The sequence below is a fragment of the Mus caroli genome, chromosome 12, assembly GCF_900094665.2.
Source record: "Mus caroli chromosome 12, CAROLI_EIJ_v1.1, whole genome shotgun sequence".
NCBI lineage: Eukaryota > Metazoa > Chordata > Mammalia > Rodentia > Muridae > Mus > Mus caroli.
This window is the reverse complement of record NC_034581.1, coordinates 104,464,200-104,483,627: the sequence shown is the minus strand read 5'-3', so window position 1 is coordinate 104,483,627 and position 19,428 is coordinate 104,464,200. Positions and strand designations below refer to the sequence as shown.

Genomic DNA, 19,428 nt, shown 5'->3' with positions numbered 1-19,428 from the left:
TATCTATCTATCTATCTATCCATCCATCTATTATCTATCTATCCATCCATCTATCTATTATCTATCTATCTATCTATCTATCTATCTATCTATCTATCTATCTATTTTCTTTCTTTCTTTCTATCTATCTATCTATTATCTATCTATCTATCTATCTATCTATCTATCTATCTATCTATCTATCTATCATCTACCTATCTATCTATCATCTATCTACCTATCTATGGATCTATTGGAATGACTTACAGGCTACAGTTCTGCTAATCCAACAACAGTTGACTGTAAACAGAAAGTCCACTTGTGCAGTAGTTGTTATGCCCACAAGAACTTCTGTAGATGCTAGAATCCCAAAGAAACAGTCTCCAATGCTGGCGAAGGGATGGATGTGCTAGCAAGGTGAAGGCAAGCAGGTCCCGAGCAAAAGCTTCTGTCCTCGTGTCCTTACATAGGCCTACAGCAGAAGGTATGGCCTATATTAAAGGTTTGTTTTCCCAACTTAAAATCTGGATCAAAGGCATGTGTCTTCCTACCTCAGAGGTCTGGGCTAGAAAAAGACTCACCCACTTCAAACAAAGAAACAAATTCCAGATGTAGTCAAGTTGACAACCAAGAGTAGGCATCACAACCATGCTGACCATAGTGGGCAATGCGGGCATTTGTAGAGAAGACACCTAGGAGACTAAGGAATTCATGAGCAATGGCAGATCAGGTAGACAAAATGGAGAGGCGGGAGTATTAGTTGGAGCTCCCAGAGAAACCCAATGGCAGGGCTGATGTCTGTATATGAGCATTGGAGAATTAGGTGAAGAATCGGCTCATGCACTGTCAGGAGGTGAGAAGCCCCGTGGCCTGTCATCTCCACGCTGGAGATCTAGGAGGACAGAGCCCTGGGAACCAGGAGGCCTATGGAGGCATCCACACATGTGAGGGCTGCAGGGGAGAGGGTGTCTACTTCACGCAGGCAGTCAGAAAGCGGCAGGGTGTGGATTTGCTCTCCCTCTAGCTTCTGTCCTATTAGGACTCTCAGAGAATTAGATGAGATGCTCACACCAGGAAGTCATGGACCTAGAGGCTAACCTCATCTTGACTTACCTTCAGAAATACCCTCAAGGACAGAATCTAAACTGGGTCGTACTCACACGGCACCAGGTCATTAACTGTCATGGGGAGCTCAGGGCAAAGTCTACTGTCACCTCACTTTTGTGATAATTGTCAAGCCTGAGCTCAGAAAACCGACTTGCTCATGAATCTCAAGCAGTCCCCTTCCCCAGCAACAGGTGCAAGAAATCCACTGTGTGTCAGGAAAGGCACAGATTCTGTGAAAATGGTATGCTTGGGAGAGGAGGAAGGCGTGGGTCTCCGTCTGGGAGGACTTCTGTCTTTAGAGTCCATGAAGGTGGTCTGAGGAGTCTCAGAGGAAGTGTGAGCTGTTTGGCTAGAATCTCAGTGAGGCAGAGGGTGAGGCTGACCTGCCTACTGCTGATAGCCTGCTTGGTATCTCCACTTCTCTTGTCATTTTCCACCTTGGCTTCTTGCATGAAACCGAGTGCCCTAGCTGGCTTGTCCTCGCAGACAGTACCAAGTCAAGAACACAGGGATCCTTTCGTTGGACTCTGAAATGCCCCCAGCTCCCTCTGTTCTCAGATTGTGCCCACCTCTGGGTAACTGGCTCACAGAGTGGTGCCATGTGTCACGGAAGCAAAGGACATTTGAGTTCTGAATGTGTGTTCCTTATCTAAGGACATAACACTGTCGACGTCGTCAGCTGATAGTTTGAGTTCAAGAAGCTGTGTGCGGGGCATAGCCTTCACAGGTTTAAAAACGTTTGAAAACAGTATCTGTGTCAGGCCAAAAAAATAATAGGCAAAACTTGTGACCTGCCTGCCTGTATCCCTCAGTGCTTTCAATGTCTAGGGAAATTGCAAATTATTAAAAAATAAAGGACCTCTGTGGTGCATTGGACCATCCACGATCCCCTTCAATGCCCTGTCAGCTTCTATGGGTATGGTTTTACATCCAGTTATGTGTGCAAGACTCTATGAACACTTTCCATCCTTTATCCCTCTTGGGTCTATTCCCCACCCTCTACTGTCCTTCTCATTCTGGTGTGTGTGAGTGCATGTGTGCATGTGTGTGTGCACATGCATGTGTGTGTATATACATATCTGTCTGTGTGTTTCTCTGTGAGCATGCAGGTAAGTGAGCATGGGTAGAGCATTGGCTTGGTAGTGACCAGGTAGCCCAGACTAACTCCTCCAAGTCCTGAGGCTCCTCCCCTCTCTGCCTTCCCAGCTCAGATTATAGGTGCCACCACACTCAGCTTTTTATATGAGTCCTGGAGCTTGAATTCAGATCCACATGCTTGTGTGACAAGCAATTTTATTGACAGGGCCATCTCACCCCTCAGGCTGTTTATAAGAGGCCTACTACTTGCACTTCACCCCTGGAGAGATCGCCTTGGATGTGAAGATAAGTGGCCGTGTTGGAGATGCCACAGTTGCTCTTTGAGCGACTTCTTCCTTAGAGAGCTCCTGTTTGTCAAAAAGGCTTTTGGGTGTTTGATAAATTCATCAGGGGTAAGGGTGGGCTCAGGGAACAGCCCAGCACCTTTGTTTCTTGTGATATTTTATGAAGACCCCCCCCTGGGTTATGGAGAATTCTATTGAGAGAGGAAAAAGTCAAAAGCTTATAAACAAAGATGCTGATGGTGCTGGGGCCTTTCTTTATAACTGAATAAGCGGTCTTAATTCAATAAAGTGCAATCACAAAAGGCTTAGATTGGAAGTCTCTTGTGTATTTCAAAGCCTGGCTGAAGTATAATGAACCAAATTGATTCCTTCCAAACAAGTGAAACCCATGAAGTAATGAGGAGGAAAAAAAAATCTTCCCATGAACAAATATGAAACATTGAAAAAGTACAAGCCGATGTGCCGTTTCCAGCAGAGAAAGGACTAACCGGCGGAGAAGGAGCCATGGGAGGAAGATTAAGGGGAGCAAGCCACCTCAACTTCGCTGAGTCCCCATGACTTGCTTTCCTTCTTTTGCTCAAAGCCAGCAGATATCAAATGGAGACTATAGAGGAGAGGTGGCCCCCAGGTGTCCAAGACTGCAGACATGGGAGAGTCCAGCCATAGCAAGAAAGGCAAGCCTACGTGACCTAGCTTGTGACATGTTTCCATAGCAAGAAAGGCAAGCCTACATGACCTGGCATGTGACATGTTTCCTGACTGGGACCACTAACCCCACAGCTCCATCCTATTCAGTGTATTAGCTCGTTGATATTTGTTGATACCAATTAGCACGGAGGAAGTGAGCCTGCAGTCCCATATCTTATGGCCATTGGAACATATGTTCCATATAACAGTAAACAGTAATGTATAATTTAAGCTTATTATTATTATTAATTATTATCATTATTATTAATTTCATCTTGACCAACAGTAGCCTGCAGCAGAAGGCTGAGAAGAGTGGACCTGAGATAAGCTAAGGATCAGGAGAGACATTTCCCTGAGGAAGTCGTGTTTAAATACATGATGGATACATGTGTATGGGAAAGGTGGGAATTCATGGTAGCTAGCATAATATGCGAAGGACCCAGATGTGGTCAAAGGAAGGCCGAGCTGGGGGGATAGTGGGCAAGGCATGAAGCCTGCCTGCAAAGCCAAGCATCCCAGCTAACATCCTGCGGCAGCAGGGCTTGCCGTCTTCTCCCAGGCACTGTGTCCTTAAAACTCCTCAGATGTCACTAGAGGCTGTGGTGAGCAATTTCAGCTGTAAGGCCTGGAAATGCCTTGGAATGAATGTAATCACTACCCAGGAGCCAAAGATCTTCCTTTGGTCAGCAGCAGCCCAGGGTCCCTCTGGCTGCTTCTTGTTCAGCGCATCCTCCGTAGCCGTAAAGAGACGATGACAGCGGACTGGAGCTGCGGAGAGCCTTCCTCACGCCTGGCAGCAGTTCCAGATTCGCCATCTGCCCTAGACAACAAGCCCACGTCTTTCTCCTCCTCCTCCTTCTTCTTCCTTCTCTACTTCTTGTTTAGACTGAGCATAAAGGAAGTCATAACCACTGGTGTGCGGAGAGCCACAAGTCTTCTAGACTACTGCAGAGAGGGAAACCCATCTTAGGACTCTGGGGTCCCACACAGCCTCATCTTGCCCTTCTTCATTCAGGACTCAGCTCTCCAGAGGTGGTGGCCATTTGGGTGGGGTGGGGCTGAGGAGATAGGGTTGGGGCTCAGATCCCTCAATCCTGCAGGTGTAAGGAAGCTGGCCCAGTGGGCTGGAAATGTAGGGCGTTATCTTCGTCCTTACAATCACCTTGGTGTAATCTAACTTTTAAAGATTGCAATAAGCAATTTGGACAGAATCAGGGAGCTCGAAGTGATGCTCAGGAACCTGTTCTCTTCCCAAGGCGTTATCAGCAACACGCCATATGGTTTTTGCCCAGCCATTCGGCTGCTTCTAGGTTTTGATTCCCAATTGAACAACTGAACTAATAGAATTTGCCACCTCACCAGGGGATCACAGCAATCCTCAGAGTATCTATAAATGCCTCGAACTCCTTGGGGGGTGGGGGGGACATGCAATCAAAATACCACGTGAAATTCATATAAATGTCATCCTAACTCCAGAGCTTCAATTTGAGTGCGGGGATTTCAGGCTTATGTGGATGTGTTTTCATTTATTTTATTATCATGAAGGTTACATGCATTTCCTGAAGCTCTGAGTTCTAATTCTTTCTTTTTCCCCCCTTTTCCTCTCCTTTCCTTTCCTTTCCTTTTATTTTATTTTATTTCATTTTATTTTATTTTTTATAGACTGTACTATCTGCCAGGTTGAGATGCTGAGGCTTTTTTTTTTTCAACTGGTCTTCTTGCATGGCTTTTCTTCTCCATTAGTAAAGACTAGTTTAGAGAGATGAGACGGCTCAGCAGTTAAGAGCGCTTACTGCTCTTGTAAAGGACCTGAGTTCTGTTCCCAGCACCTGAGTCAGGTGACTCACAACTGCCTATAACTCCAGCTCCGGGACACCCAGTGCTTTTGACCTTCACAAGTTCCTCCAGTTATAGACAGACAGACCAACAGACAGTCTGTGTGTGTGTGTGTCTATCTCTGTCTCTCTGTCTCTGTCTCTGTCTCTGTCTCTGTCTCTGTCTCTCTCTCTCTCTCTCTCTCTCTCTCTCACACACACACACACACACTCACACACTTTACAAATAAAATCTCTTTTTCCAAAGCAGTTTGCATGCAAAAGTGTTTCCTTACACACGTCAGTGGAGCCTGTTCAGCATGGCTGCTGAGCCTAGGGTGTTCGTTCTCGGGGTTCCTTGTACGGAAGGCAAGAGCAGATGGTATTTATCGCCCAGTTTTCAGGCTGTGCTTCCTTGTTACAGCTTAATGATCGCATACTGCTTTGCCTTTCTGTGGGGGAACTGAGAATAAGTTTCTCTGGGCAGATCGACACGAGTTTGTCTTCCCGAAAGCCCCGGGTCTGTTTACTTGACTCCCCGATGCATCTGAGTTATACTTAAGTCCTTGTGTTTACTGCAGAGATTTTTCCAAAAGGAGAAAAAAAGATCTAGCGACCCCAAATTAGTTTAGGAACCAGCGTGTCCCTTGCTTTAAGGAACACGGTAAACATTTCAAAAGAGCATGCCAGCTCACTATCTGACTCTCTGCAGCGACTTCAGAGAGAACAGCAGCAGTTAAGCAATGCGTGCCAAGAGCAAGTCTGGGGGACCGTGTTGATTTGCAGAGAGAAGGAAGGGAGTTGGCTGCTCACTGCACTTCTCCTGGCTCCACGCTTGCTGCAGGAAGGCAAAGGTCCACTTCTTAGGGTGTCTTCCTGGGAAGCTGAGAGCCTGCCTCCACCTCTGTGCTGTCAGAGGTTCCTGATGGGTGACAGGTTGAGGGATGGTTGAGAATTCATCCACAGGGCTTCTCTCTATGAGATGGGAAACAGCTCCCCAGGAGAGGAGGTTGAAGAATGGATGGAGACAAGCCTCGGAGAACCTGGGCTCACCCCTTGCCCTAGAGTCTGCTTGGGGTTCACAGGAGGAGAGTAGGCTTGTGGGGACTGGGAATAGGATTCTTTCACAAGACACCGAAGACCTTTCCGCAGCCCTCCCCTTCCGCGTCCCTTCTTTAATTTTTCTGGCTAAACATAATTAACACATCTCAGGGTTGTTGGGGATTTTGGTTTGTTTATAAAGAACAGGCTTGCTGGCACCCAGGGCCCAATAGAAAGGAACTTGCTCATTTGCCACATATATCTGGGCATCTGGGACAAAAATTTGAGTGTCAGCCCCCACCCCTGGCCCCCAGCTGAAAGGCCACCCAACAGCCACTTGAAGCCTGTGGCACTTGTTCCCAGGGCTCCCAATGTGTTCTGTCTCCTCACCACTGGGGAACTGGGAGACAAGGGCAGCTGGCATGCCACACACACATACAACACACCTCCTGGTGAGGTTGGAAAAAAATCTTTAATTTTGTTTTACAGGTCACAGGTCAGCCTGTCTGTGCCGATTCTTGTAATTGGGCGAGACATGTTTTGTGTGGCCCCAATTACATCTTTTCTTTCAGGACCCAACGGGAGCCATCAATTAGGACCACGCCGGTGCCTACAGCTGACCTGAACTGTGTGAAGACAGAGCTTCCATGAAATGACCTGGAATCACTTTGTTCCCAAGGATCTTAATTACAAGGAGTCCTCATGGCAAAGGGATTAAATGGCTTCCGCTCCTTTAGGTCTGTAGCCCCGCCCACCCACCCACCCAGCCCGTGCTTCCTCCTGTGCTTGGTCTTTCTTTTCCACCTCAGTGTGACAATGCTCTGGAGGCTTCCTGGCAAAGGAGCGCTGAGGAGAACATGTGTTTAGGAGCTGCTCTTGACACCAGGACCTTTCCAGAAGTGCTTCCTCCCTGGAAAAATCCTTTGCTGAGCAGGTGGAAGGGCGAGGTCCCAACAGTGTTCTGAACTGCTTCATCCCCCCCCCCCTTCTCCAGCTCCAACGGAGCAAATTAATCCCTTGGAGGTAGCGTGACTCAGTTTCCCCAGCTGGAGATCCAGTAACTAGGTGCTAGGCTTAACCCTCTCAGCACAACTTGAGATTGTTTCCAAGAACAGTTGGTGAGTGCTTCATAGGGGTCTTTAGACAAGGCAGGGATGCTCTTGGTCTTGGCTGCTCTCTCCCGCCCATGCCTTCTTATCCATCATGAGGATCAGTGTGTCAATAAGGCTCCTGTTCTGGGGGAGGGAACCCAGGGCCCTTCTGCCATTTCTCAGCTACCCCCCCCCACCAGCTCACAGAGCAGGAGCTCTGGACAGAGGTGGCACATTTGCATAGGCGCCAAGGAGGCCCTTCTCTGGAAAGGGGTCAAGACCAGACCCTCTCCCCTTTTGTAGTTTGGTGAGGAATAGACAGGGCACAGTGCTGACTTGGAGCTGTTGGCAGAGACCGGCACCAGCGTTGCCAATGGAGAGCCGGCTCACCGTGAGAGAAATGCAGGGATGGTGTCCGTGGGGCCGCGTGGGATGATGGTTCCCTGCAGTGCCTGCTGGACGCAGTGGGGGTGGGGGGCTCAGTAGGAATGATGGCCACTGTGGGGGATGAAACAAAGAAAGGTCTAGTTTCTCGGTGTGTTAATGGAGTATGTTTGCAATCCCCCCACAGAATCTTCTTGTGGCTGGAGGCCAAAACCTGTTAGATGAGATAGACCTTCCTACAAGCACCCACTCTTGTCCCTGTGATAGCCCAGTCATACTTACTGTATTTGTGTGCATGAGTGTGTGTGTAGTATGTGTGTGTANGTATGTATGTATGTATGTAGTATGTATGTGTGTAGTATGTGTGTGTGCATGTATGTTGTTTGTGTGTATATATGTAGTATGTGTGTGTACGTGCATGTGTGAGTTTATATGTGTGTGTATGTAGTGTGTATGGTATGTGTTCATACAGTCTAGCCATCCTTGTCAAAGATTCCCTTCCCAGCATTCACAGCCCAGCAGCTTCAGGAATCCTTTACTGTCCTCTAGCAGGCTCCTGAGCATCGGGGTGAGAAGCTAAGAAGAAGATGCTTGGATGGGAAGATACACAACTCCTGGTCTGAGAAAAGCTAGGTGATGAGAACCCAGCCATCTGAGTGTTCTGGGTACATGCTGGTTGTCTGTAAGTCTCTGAGAGGCCAACCCCGCCCTCCCACACAGTGGCGAAGGGAGCAGCTATGGAACGTTGAGTCCCCAGTTTTTCCCTAGGGCAGGAAAGTGGACAGTAGAGCAGAAGGCTGGACTTCGGCTCAGTGCGCTGGTGAAATTCCCCTCTGGGGCCTCAGAATGTGGCCATTTGGGTGGGGACAGTAGCACTGTTGCATGTGTGGCTAGTTAAGAGTAGGTCAAAGCAGTACTGAGTAGCTCTGCTCTGGAGTGACTGTGTCCGTATCTAAGGAGAGAGTTAGAGGCAGACATGTGACGGGAGAGTTCTGTGCCAGGCTGCAGATGGAGTGGAGCCTTCTGTCACCAGTTAAAGATGTCCAGAGATAGTGGGCAGGCAGTGGAAGCCAGGAGAAGGGCCTGGCTATCCCTCTGGCCCCAGGAATCTGCTAGGCCCATTCTTTGATCTCAGCTGTGGCTCCCAGAACACATGGCAGTGGCTTGTGGGCCCCGCCTGTCTGGTGCTTTCTTTAGATGAACCTGGAAAGCAGGCAGAAACAGCAGACCACGGCTTTTCCCTATACACCCTGAGTTCCAGGGGAGGTCACAGATGCTCCTTTTCAGGTGTCCTCGGGTCCCATGGGTGGCCAGAGCCAGTGACTTCTCTGTTGGTGCCTCCCTATGTGGGTGGCCAGGGCCAGTGACTTCTCTGTTGGTGCCTCCCTATGCCAACGGTCCTCAGAAGAGCACAGGCCAATGTAGGATCCTGTTCCCTTTCACTTGCCTGGCCTCCTCTCAAGGCTTCCCTTGGTGCCACCTCCTGAGCCAGAGGGATCTGGAAGCACAATGTCCCTGTGGGTGGTGGGTGGAGCCAGAACATTGTGACTGCCACCCAGCTCCAAGTAGCCTTGAAAATGTTTGTTTGGAGATCAGGGTGGTTCGTTTTGATCAGAAACGCGACAGGATCTAGAGCAGAGGTCCTCGACCTCCCTGATGCTGCAGCCCTTCAGTACAGTTCCTGGTGTTGTGGTGACCCGCCCCCCCCAACCATAAAATTATTTTTGTTGTCACTCCATAACTGTAATTCGGCTACTGTTGTGAATCATAGAGTAAATATTTTTGGAGATAGAGGTTTGCCAAAAGGGTTGAGAACTGCTGATCTAGAATCATGGAGGAGACAAACTTCTGGGCTCGTCTAGGAGGAAGTTTCTAGATTACATGGGAAGGCAAGACCCACTCTAACAAATCAGTGTGCAAGTCCCTGGATGAATTAAAGGGAGAGGGTGGGCTGAACACAAGCCCTCTTCTCTCTCTGTTTCCTGACGTGGGTGCAGCTCCTGCCACCAACTTCCCACCATGAACTGTGAGCCAGGACGAGCCCCTCCTTCACTCCAGTATTTTGTCAAAGCATTAAGAAAGGTGACTGTACTGGCTGGTTTTGTGTGTCAACTTGACACAAGCTGGAGTTATCATAGAGAAAGGAGTTTCCGTTGAGGAAATGCCTCCATGAGATCCAAGCTGTAAGGCATTTTCTCAATTAGCGATGGGGGTGGGGGGAGGCTTGTAGGTGGGACCATCTCTGGGCTGGTAGTCTTGGGCTCTACAATAAAGCAAGCCAGTAAGTAACATCCCTCCATGGCCTCTGCATCAGCTCCTGCTTCCTGACCTGCTTGAGTTCCAGCTCTGATTTCCTTTGGTGATGAACAGCAGTGTGGAAGTGTAAGCCGAATAAACCCTTTCCTCCCCAACTTGCTTCTTGGTCATGATGTTTGTGCAGGAATAGAAACCCTGACTAAGACAGTGACTAACGTAGGGATGTTGGACTTTTATCAAGAAATGTATTCCCTTTGGAACCAAACCAAAGGGAGTTAGCCTTGGGCTCAGGCCCAGTTGGAGAAGGTGACAGGTGTTCTGGGAGCTGGCTCCCTAGGGCTCCTGAGGCCCAGTGGGTTGAGCAGTGCACAGGTTCTTCCATAGTTGCTCCTTCTCAAATGCTGCTATCGGGTACCATGGTGGGGAGTGTTCAGGAAATCAACATGTGACCAGGCAGGGAGCTTGCAGTCCAGGGAGGAGAATAGCATAGGTGATTTTATGAAACTGAGGTGGCCTTGAGGACTCGGTCTAGTTACTCATGCCTCATGACAGCCTCCCTGCCCTGTGAATGTCTCAGGTTTGTGAAGTTGTGTTGGATACTTCCTGGCCATCAGTCTAAACTCACCTCCTGCTTTTTCTCTCTCCCATCTTCTTAGAAGCCCCTCATAAAGGAACCCCTGAGACCTCCTGCAGCTCCAGGAAGTCACAGAACAACCTTCTAAAGAGGAAGGGGTAGTGTGGCCTTGGACCCAAACCTCTTCCACTCCTTTGTGACAATAATAGTCTAAGCAGCAGCTCCCTGGAAAGGGTGTGTGTGTGTGTGTGTGTGTGTGTAGGCCTTTGATTTGAATGTGTATGTATGTGTGTGTGTAGGTATGTAACTCAGTACACGTATTCTAACAATATATGTATACATGCATGTATGCATGTCTGTGTAGATGTATACACCATATGGAAAGATATTGGTCTCCATCTCCAATGGTTTATGGTGTGAAATTTGGAGAATTCAGAATGTAAGTTTTTTTTTTTTTCACTTTGACAGAGCATGTCAGGTTGGACAGGTACTAGGACATGCCAAGAGTGCCTGCACTGGTGAACTGCGTCTCCAGTGGGGTGCACTGAACCTGCGATCAGCTTCTAGGGGGGATGTCAGATATGCTCTACATGTGTGATTATCATTCCAACACCACAATAACAGCTGCTGATGTGACCTCTGATGTGGTCTCTGCCGGGTGATTTGACCTCTGAAGCCAGTGCCCCCATCCCCTCTGCGGTTTGATCGCTGTGATCATTAGCTTTTCCCCCACTGTGACAGGGTGTCTGTCGGAACAACTTGAGTAAGGACGTATTGCTTTGCATGGCAGCCTCAGAGGGATCAGTCCATCATGGAGGAGACAGCATGTCAGACCTGGCTTTTCCCTCTCTTATCTCTGGGTCCCCACAGTCAGGGTGGGTATCTCTCCTCAATCCTCAGGAAAAGCTGTCACAGACATGGCCAGACCCACGTCTCTGTCACCCAGGTCTTTCTAGGTTCCTGGCAATCAAAGCCCCCATCCCCCCATCTCATCAAGTTCAGCAATGCACTGCCACACCCAAAGGTGACACATTCCTGGAGCATGCCACACGTTCCTGGAATAGGTGACACACTCCTCAGACAGCTCTGAGGGTAGGGACATTTTCTCTTCCCTTATCCCTCCTCCTAGAATGGAAGAATCTCCACCACCCTCACTTGAGTCCTAAAGGCCAATAGACAGTGGAGAAAGAGACAGATACAGAGCAAAGGCAGAGAGCTCTGGCCACAGCCTGTCTTAGTGTCTTGAGTCCTGTCCTGTCTGCAAAGAGAATGGAGTGACTTTCCAGTCTCACTGAGAAGGTGATTGCCTGGCTTGCAGTAGGACTCTGCAGTGGCCCTGTGCCACCCTGGGAATGGCACTGCACATCAGCACTGCAGACAGGCACATGAGTTAGGAGCTTCTCAGCTAGTTCCCTAACAAACTCTCCGAGTCCACAGCCAGCCTTAGTGACACGCTGTATAAGATGACTAGAACTGTGGCCTTTGTCTCGTGGCAAGGAAGCTTTGGACAGGAAACCACGTGTAGGGTTTAGTGGCGGACCATGAGTGCCCTGAGTCACTCACTCTGTGCCAAGGACTGTTTGATACTTGAGGGCAGGGTAAGATGGGCTAGCTCTACCTGTCCTCCCTCCCTCCCTCCCTCCCTCTCTCCCTTCCCCCCTCTGTCCTTGCATTCTCATTCTCCCTCTCTCTCTTTCCCCCATTTTCTCTTTCTTTCTTCCCTAGCAAGAGTTTAATCTTGTGTCCTGTTCTCCTGTCTCATCAGATCTTTACAGACTACATGCCTGAAATGAGATGTGGATAAGCTCCGTTTATAGGACAGGCAGATAGGGTACAGAGTGACGTCACTCTGCCCGTGGACATAAGCTATTTTCTTCCAGAAGAGTTCTGCCTTCCTTTCATCTCTGTTTTGAAATAGAAGGTCCGCGCAGAACGTTCATGGGTTTGTGTGGTTTCCTGGATGCTCATAGACCCCTTACCCAGCCCTCGTCAAGACTGACATTCTGCAGGCTTCCTGTGCTCCCCCTTGCCCCCCAACTTCCCACCAAGGTAAGCCACAAGCTCCTCTTCAACGCAGACCTGGTGTGCACGCGCTTCCTACTCGTGGAATTTCACCACGGGCCCACGCTCCTGTCTTGCCTCTCCTGTTCCAACACCCACACGTGGGAGGTCTTCCCACATTCCTGCATGCTGATTTACAATTGTTCTCACTGCGCCACTGCAGTCTGCTGTGTGCTGGGAATGTGGCTGAGCGGGTCTACTGAACATGAGCAGTTAACGGTTCCAAGCTTGGGTCCTTCCTGTGATCCTGTGAATGTTCTGGCCTGTGAGTCCTGTGGGGTGTCTGTGAGCAACCGTGCCAGACAGCATCTTGGGGGGGGTGAGGGACACAAACACCAGAGATTATTCAGCTTCAGATGAGCCAGCTCGAGGTACCACGGGTTCCCACCTCACCTCTAGGTTGAGGCCAGCATCTTGGCCAATGTCTGAGATTTTACCCTATATGTTTTTATTGTGTTTTAACTTTCTTCTTATCAAGAAATAAGGTCATTTCTTTTTGTAAAATTTACTATTATTGTTGTTATTATTAGTCTGTGTGTGTGTGTGTGTGTGTGTGTGTGTGTGTGTGCGCACTATTGCACCTGTGTCACGGTGAGAGTGTGGACATCTGAAGACAACTTTGGGGAATCTGTTCTTGCCTTCACCTTGTTGAGGCAGGGGCTTTCTGGTTTCTACTACCATGCTGACTATTCTAGGCTAGCTGGCCCGAGAGCTTCCAGAGGATTCTACCTCCACCTCCTGTCTTACCATAGGAGTGCTGGAATCACAGGTGTACATCACAGCATCTGAGTTCTTATTGTGGGGTTGAACTCAGGCTCTCAGGAGTATGCAGGGAGTGTCTTTAGCCCCTGAGCTGTCACTGGCCCTCGTTTGGGTTTTGAGCTATATAACAGTAGATCAGTAGAGACAGGGTTATGTCACAAATCGCATCATTGGACATGGATACACAAACAGCGATTTCTAGGTTCTAGGCCTGTGGCTGCACAGTTCCTAGAGGTTGAATGTGTGTATGGGTTCCTCTCGAGTACTCATGGTACGCTCGTAATAAGAATATTAAGAACAAAATCTTAGCAGAGTCATGGACTCGGAACGCTATTAAGGCAATTTCTCTAACTTTAAATGAGGAAGCTTCTCTCAGAAACCAGTCCAAAAAAGAGCATCAGCTCTGGGAGACAGAGGCGTTTTTGTTGGTCTTGGTGGAATCCCCAGAATCTAGAATGGTGGCCCAAACCAGTTCTTGACTGAATACAGACTGTAGCAAGGCCTGAGAAGTGAGCGCCTACCTAGTCGATGAGCTCCGTGAGGATCTTGCGTGATCCCTTAGTATCTAGAGTGAGTTGCTGAAGTCTCGCGAGGCCTTGGCTCTCCCCGGCCTCAGTATCCGTGTTCTCAGCATCAGTCACTGTCCTCATCTCCAGGGTAACAATGACAATAGTGGTAAAGGTCAATGCTGTTTGGATTTCTACCATTGCATCTAACGCCTGAGAGGAGCCCACCTCAGTGGAGGGAGGGTTGACTATGGTCATAAGTTCAGGGGTGTCTGTCCATGGTCCTCTTGGTGCTGCATTGTGTGCTGGGCCTGTGGCTGCACAGGGTGCTCTGGAATAATGGTGGCGCCATGGAGGGACCACGTGGTGGTGGCGTGGGGGAGGTACTCATGTTCTGTATCTAGGAAGCAGAGAGAAAAACAGAGTGGGGCCAAGGTCCCAATATCCCCTTCACAGGCATCCTTCCTGAGAGGCCCCACATCCCACAATCTCTGCCACTTCCCAAGGAAAACCATAGACTGGGACAAAGCACAGGAGCCTTTGGGGGATCATCAAGACCTCAACTAAAGGAGTATTTATTTACTGGTTTATTTATTTATTGGTATTATCATTCTAAGGATACATTGTATCAACCACCATTCTAAGCCCTTTACACATTTCAATCACTACATGCACTGTGACATGCTACTCTTATCCCTTATTTGCATATAGGGAAACCGAGGCAGATAGCAAGTCAGTAACACATTCAGTGTTCTATAGCTACTAATTGGTGCGCTGGGTATTTATCCTGGCACAGCGTGCACCTGTACTGACCTTTTAAGATATAAGGTCCCTTCAGGTAATTCTCATTCCCAGCTAGAGAAAGAAAGAGTCTGCATGCTGTTACAAGGCTCTTCTGACCACAGGGAGGTTGGGAAAGTGAGGTGCAGGGGTTCTAGAATCACTCTGGACAAGCTGTGACCCAGGTCTTAAAGTCAGAGCTGAATCTGCATTCCAGAAGTGGGGAAGCAGAGAGAGGCTGGCATCACAGTCGGTACCAAGAAGATCCACGGCCATCTCACTAGAAAATAATCCATCCCTTTGCGTATTAAGAAGCTGTTTTCTATATTACTTGGAGTCAAAGAAAATTAGCAACCATACAGAGCTAACTGGGACTTCATAAACTAAAGTGCATCCCCAAAGATGGAGATAAGCCCTAAAAACCTCAAGAAAGGAGGTCAAAGGGACCCACCCAGGCTCTCTGTGACCTCCACACTTGCATAAAATGAGCTAGAGCCACGGCGTTCTTCTATGGATAGAAAAGACAGTGTCAGGTTCTCCAATGAAGCTACTCCTGGGATTGAACCCCAGGAGGTTAAAGACAAGTGCAGATAGGTCACCTCGATTGTGACAGTAGGGCAGAAGGTCCCAACAAAAAAAGATTACAAGTCAATAGAGTGGTCTACGAGAAAACTGGGTTTCCTAGCGGTAAAGTAATGGTTCAAGTTTGGGGAATCTGTTAAGATAATTCTCCATGCTATCCGCTAACTAAGAAAGCTCCCATCAGACACGCCAGATGCGGTGTCCATGTTCAGCCCTCTGCCCTCCCCAGGTTTCTCCCAGACACCCCTGTAACAGGTTCTAGCTTTCTGTCTGCCCATGAGAGAAGCTCAGTAGTTTGATGAAAGGAGCAGAAGGCTAGATGGTGCAGTGAGTCCTGTTGAGTAGGTAGCTAACTGCCTGGCCCCTGGTGCCCCACTTCTTTGAGACTATAATGTGGGTGCTCCTGCTGGAACTGTGTGATATAGAGGTCCCACCTGGAAGGCCCTGTGACATCAGTGTTGAGGAAAGTGGTGGTCACCTGCTCTAAGGAAAGACTCTGTGTGTGTGTGTGTGTGTGTGTGTGTGTGTGTATTTGTGTGTGTGTTCAGGTGTATGGATTGTGTGTGCCATGGCATGTACATAGATAAGGGCCACCTCAGTGGTTAGGTGTCATCTTCTACCTTGTTTGAGATAGTGTCTCTTGCTTGCCTCTGCTTAAGACAGCCAATGTGACCCATGAATGCCCAGAGATTCTCCTTTCGCCACCTTCCACCTTCCACAAGGGGTACTGGGATTACAATGGGGATTTGAACTTATGTCCTCACTCTTACACACCAACATTTTGCTGCTGAAGCATCTCCCCAGTCTAGGACATCATTGTCAAAGAATTCTAGTTCAGATACTGGTGTGCGTGTGCATGTGTGTGTGTGGTGTAAAACAGTCCTTGTATTGTTATGTACAACAGTTGGTATGATCTATAAGAGGTTCACAGGTGACACTTTTGGAGAGCAATTTCATTTGCCTAACTAGGCTAGTGACTGGTTGGCGCCCCTAGCTCTGTCTTCATTGCTCCTGGGAAGGAGGGAGGGAGGGAAGGAGAGAGAGAGAGAGAGAGAGAGAGAGAGAGAGAGAGAGAGAGAGAGAGAGAGAGAGAAGCAGATACCACCATTCCCCAACACTAAGCACATTTCTGATGTGCATTGTTGAACTTGCTTATAGACAACGTCTAGTTTAACCTTTGCTGTTTATTGATTTATTCAATAAAATCTCAAGGAGGAACTGACATGCAAAAATGCTGAGTTCAGTTAGGGGCACAAGTGGCCAAGAACCCAGAGCCCTGGCTCTGCCCTCCTAGAGTGCCAGCTGTTGAAGGATCAATGAGTTTACTTTTCTTCTTAGCATCCACCCAGTCTCTCCCAGTTTGAGACTCCACAGCCAGCAAGAGCTGAGGTGACACTCAGCTGTGTTCCCTGTCCTTTTTCTTGGTCTGTTTTCTGTTATTGTGATAAATGCTAGGTGATTTACAAAGAACAGGATTCATTCAGCTCATGGCGAAGGGCTCCGTTCTGCATTGTAATGCCAGCGACAACGGTGTCAACAGAGAAGACTTAGCAAGCTGCCCTGCTGGATTTCCCCTCTTTTCTTTTGAATTAAAATATTATCACTTTGTACATATATGCATGCAGGTATGCATGTATTTGAGGGGCACCCACGTGCCGCGGTTCACATGGAAAGGTCATAGTACAACTTTGTGGAGGTGGTTCCCTCATTCTAGGCTCACACGGATTCTGCGGGTTTGAACTTGGGTCGTCAGGCTCGGTGGCAAGTGCTTTTAGCGTATGAACAATCTCACCAGCTCTCTTCTCCATCTTATAAAGCCACTAATCCTGTCATGAGGGTCCCACCTCCATGACCTAATCAAGGATCTATATTACCCCCATAGGTCTCACACCAAATGTCATTAATTTATGGCTTTGAGGACGAAGTTCTCTGTTTGGGGGCCACATTTGTGTCATTCTGGCTCCTTCTTCTTGCCTTTGAGAACAGTGATTCTGGCCCTACAGTTCATCTCATAGAAACAACTGGAGGTAGCAGCAGCAGAATAATCCGTAGTCCCTGGCAGTAGAGAACTGTCAGTACAGAGTGGTACAACCACTGAGATACCTCAGGTATGCAAAACATATCATCCTTTGTGGTGTGACAAACTTTTCCTGGGAAAACACAATACTTATCTACTTGCCCCGGATCGGGATCCAATGACAGACCAAAATAAGAACACCACTGAAGTCCAAATGGTGAAGCAATGAGTTTCACTGGGGTCACTTATAGGAGTAAAAATGACTCAAAGACAGCTGCATCACCAAAGCCTATCCCAGTACGGGTGACAGCTCACAAAGCTGGGGACCTGGAGCACACTGCACAGCCTGCAGGCAGCTCAGCAGGTTGGAGAGTGTCCTGTCCAGATGTCGCAGTTGCTCTAAACTTCTCCCAGGCAGCATGGCTGGTTTCTGAGTCTTCTAGGCAGCTGGTCTGGTCTGAGTCTTCTTTGTGGCTTGTCTTGTCTGAGCATCTTCTTTGCGGCTTACCTTCCTTCCCTTACCAAGGAACTCTCCAGTTTTATTTCTTACTCTGACAGGAAGGGGCCTAGAGAATCTGGTCAGTTTCAGGGACTTCCTGTGGGTGTTCTAGATCCTTTACTTTCCTGTTTAAAGAGTTTCCCTAAAGGATAGAATGTATCCATCTCAGAGAAACTGTTACACAGCATTCACAAGCAGAAGAAAACCTGCAGTAGTCTTCAAGCACAGACGGCTCCCATCGCTCTCTAACCTCTGTCAGCACGCTCTGTTCCTGTTGAGTCAAGGCAGTTTCTGGGTTCGCCTGTGCTGTTAGAATACAGCGTGACACCTCTGAGGCTTGGAAGTATGAGGCAGCCTGGACACACGGGCCTGAGGCAACACATCCTGCAGGTCACAGGGCCAGGTGGGAACATGGATGTTCAAGCCTAACTCATCAGGGATGCTCCCCTACAGAGAGTGCAGATGCCAGGCCAGCCTACCCCATTTCTTTTCCGACAGAACCTTTTATCAACTGTATGATGAATCCCAAACTATTGTAATAGAGAACTGTGCTTTTGACTGTATGCACAACTTGACTCTCTTCTAGAACATTCCACATGAGAGATACACATGCAAACATAATCATCTCTACATTTTAGGAGCAAGGTTACTTTCTCCCAATAAACCACCTATGATGCATACATTAAAGTTTGGGTTTTTAAAAATGAACTTAGTTGATATAGCTTGAGGAACCTTAACCAATGTGACCTGCGCGGCCTACCACTATAATAATGGTGGCACATTTGTCCCTATACACTCTTTCCTGTGCCCTAGGTCAATCCCTCCACCCACAGCCACAGCAGCCGCAGGCTAGGGGTCTTGTGTGAGAGGGAAATCACATGTGCTCTTTTGTGCCTGCTTGTGTCCTGCCCAGAAGATTGGCAGGGCCAATCGTTTCCTGCTGTTCACCCACGCTGCTCTGATAGGACTTTGCTCCACAGCCAATCGCCTGGCAGCAGGTACTTGCTGGGCCCGGCAGGGCTATGTGAACATTTGTCTAAGTGCTGTGGGCATGTGTGCTCTCCTGGAAGTAGGATCCACGGCGCATAGGACAAGCATATGCTTAACTGTTAGGGAATTATCCATTTCTTCACTGGCTAAACCCTGGCATGCCTCAACCAGCAACCCTACACTGAACCCAATGCACCCCACACTGCACAGCTGTGAGGCTGTGGACTCTCACTGGGGTAGAACATATGCTTTACTCGGCCTCTTTGCCGTATGTTTATCTGTTTTTAACTCATTTTTAAAATGAGGCTACTGTCTTTTTTTTTTTTTTAAGCTAATGGAGGAAGTACAGACAAGGCCCAGCATGGTCATCCCAGCAGACTTAAGACAGAGGTGCATCCAGGGATGTAGGATGCAGAGAAGGAGCCACACACAGGGTGCATGGCCCCCACAGGGAGGCGCATGTACACATATGTAGTCACACAGAATACATGGTACGAGTTTAGGCAACCTTCATGTCTGTGTAAGAACATGTGTGGAAGAACTCCCAGTTACACTCCCTTTGCTACTGTGAGAATGTCCCCTGCTTTCCACAACTTGGGTAGGTGTATGAAGGACAAAGAGGTCCCACACTCTGCAGCTGTAAGCAAGACTCCCCTTTGCTGCCACTGAATGATCAGGGAGAAGTAAGGAGACTGCTGGCAGCCAAAGGAAGCAGCAAGTCAAGCTCCTAACAGTCTGTGACAGTGTCACCGAAGAATGTCCTCTGCCCTGTGGCATGTCACTGGGATATGGAAATCCCTGTGCAGTTGGGGACAAGGGGGCGGGGGCATGGGAGTGGTGGAGAGCAGGGACAGAAGTATCTCAGCCCTGAGATCTGTCAGGGAGGAGGGTGAGGGAGGAGGGTGAGGGAGGAGGG

The 19,428-nt window shown here is 48.5% G+C and overlaps 1 long non-coding RNA gene across 1 annotated transcript in view; it reads right to left on the bottom strand.

Moving 5' to 3' along the window:
• Positions 1–13,793: 13,793 nt before the first annotated feature.
• LOC115032779 overlaps positions 13,794–19,428 on the bottom strand; it is a 15,924-nt gene continuing 10,289 nt past the window's right edge. Inside the window, exon 4 of the long non-coding RNA XR_003838405.1 lies at positions 13,794–14,044. This is a non-coding gene — a long non-coding RNA (uncharacterized LOC115032779). The remainder of the gene's footprint in view (positions 14,045–19,428) is intronic.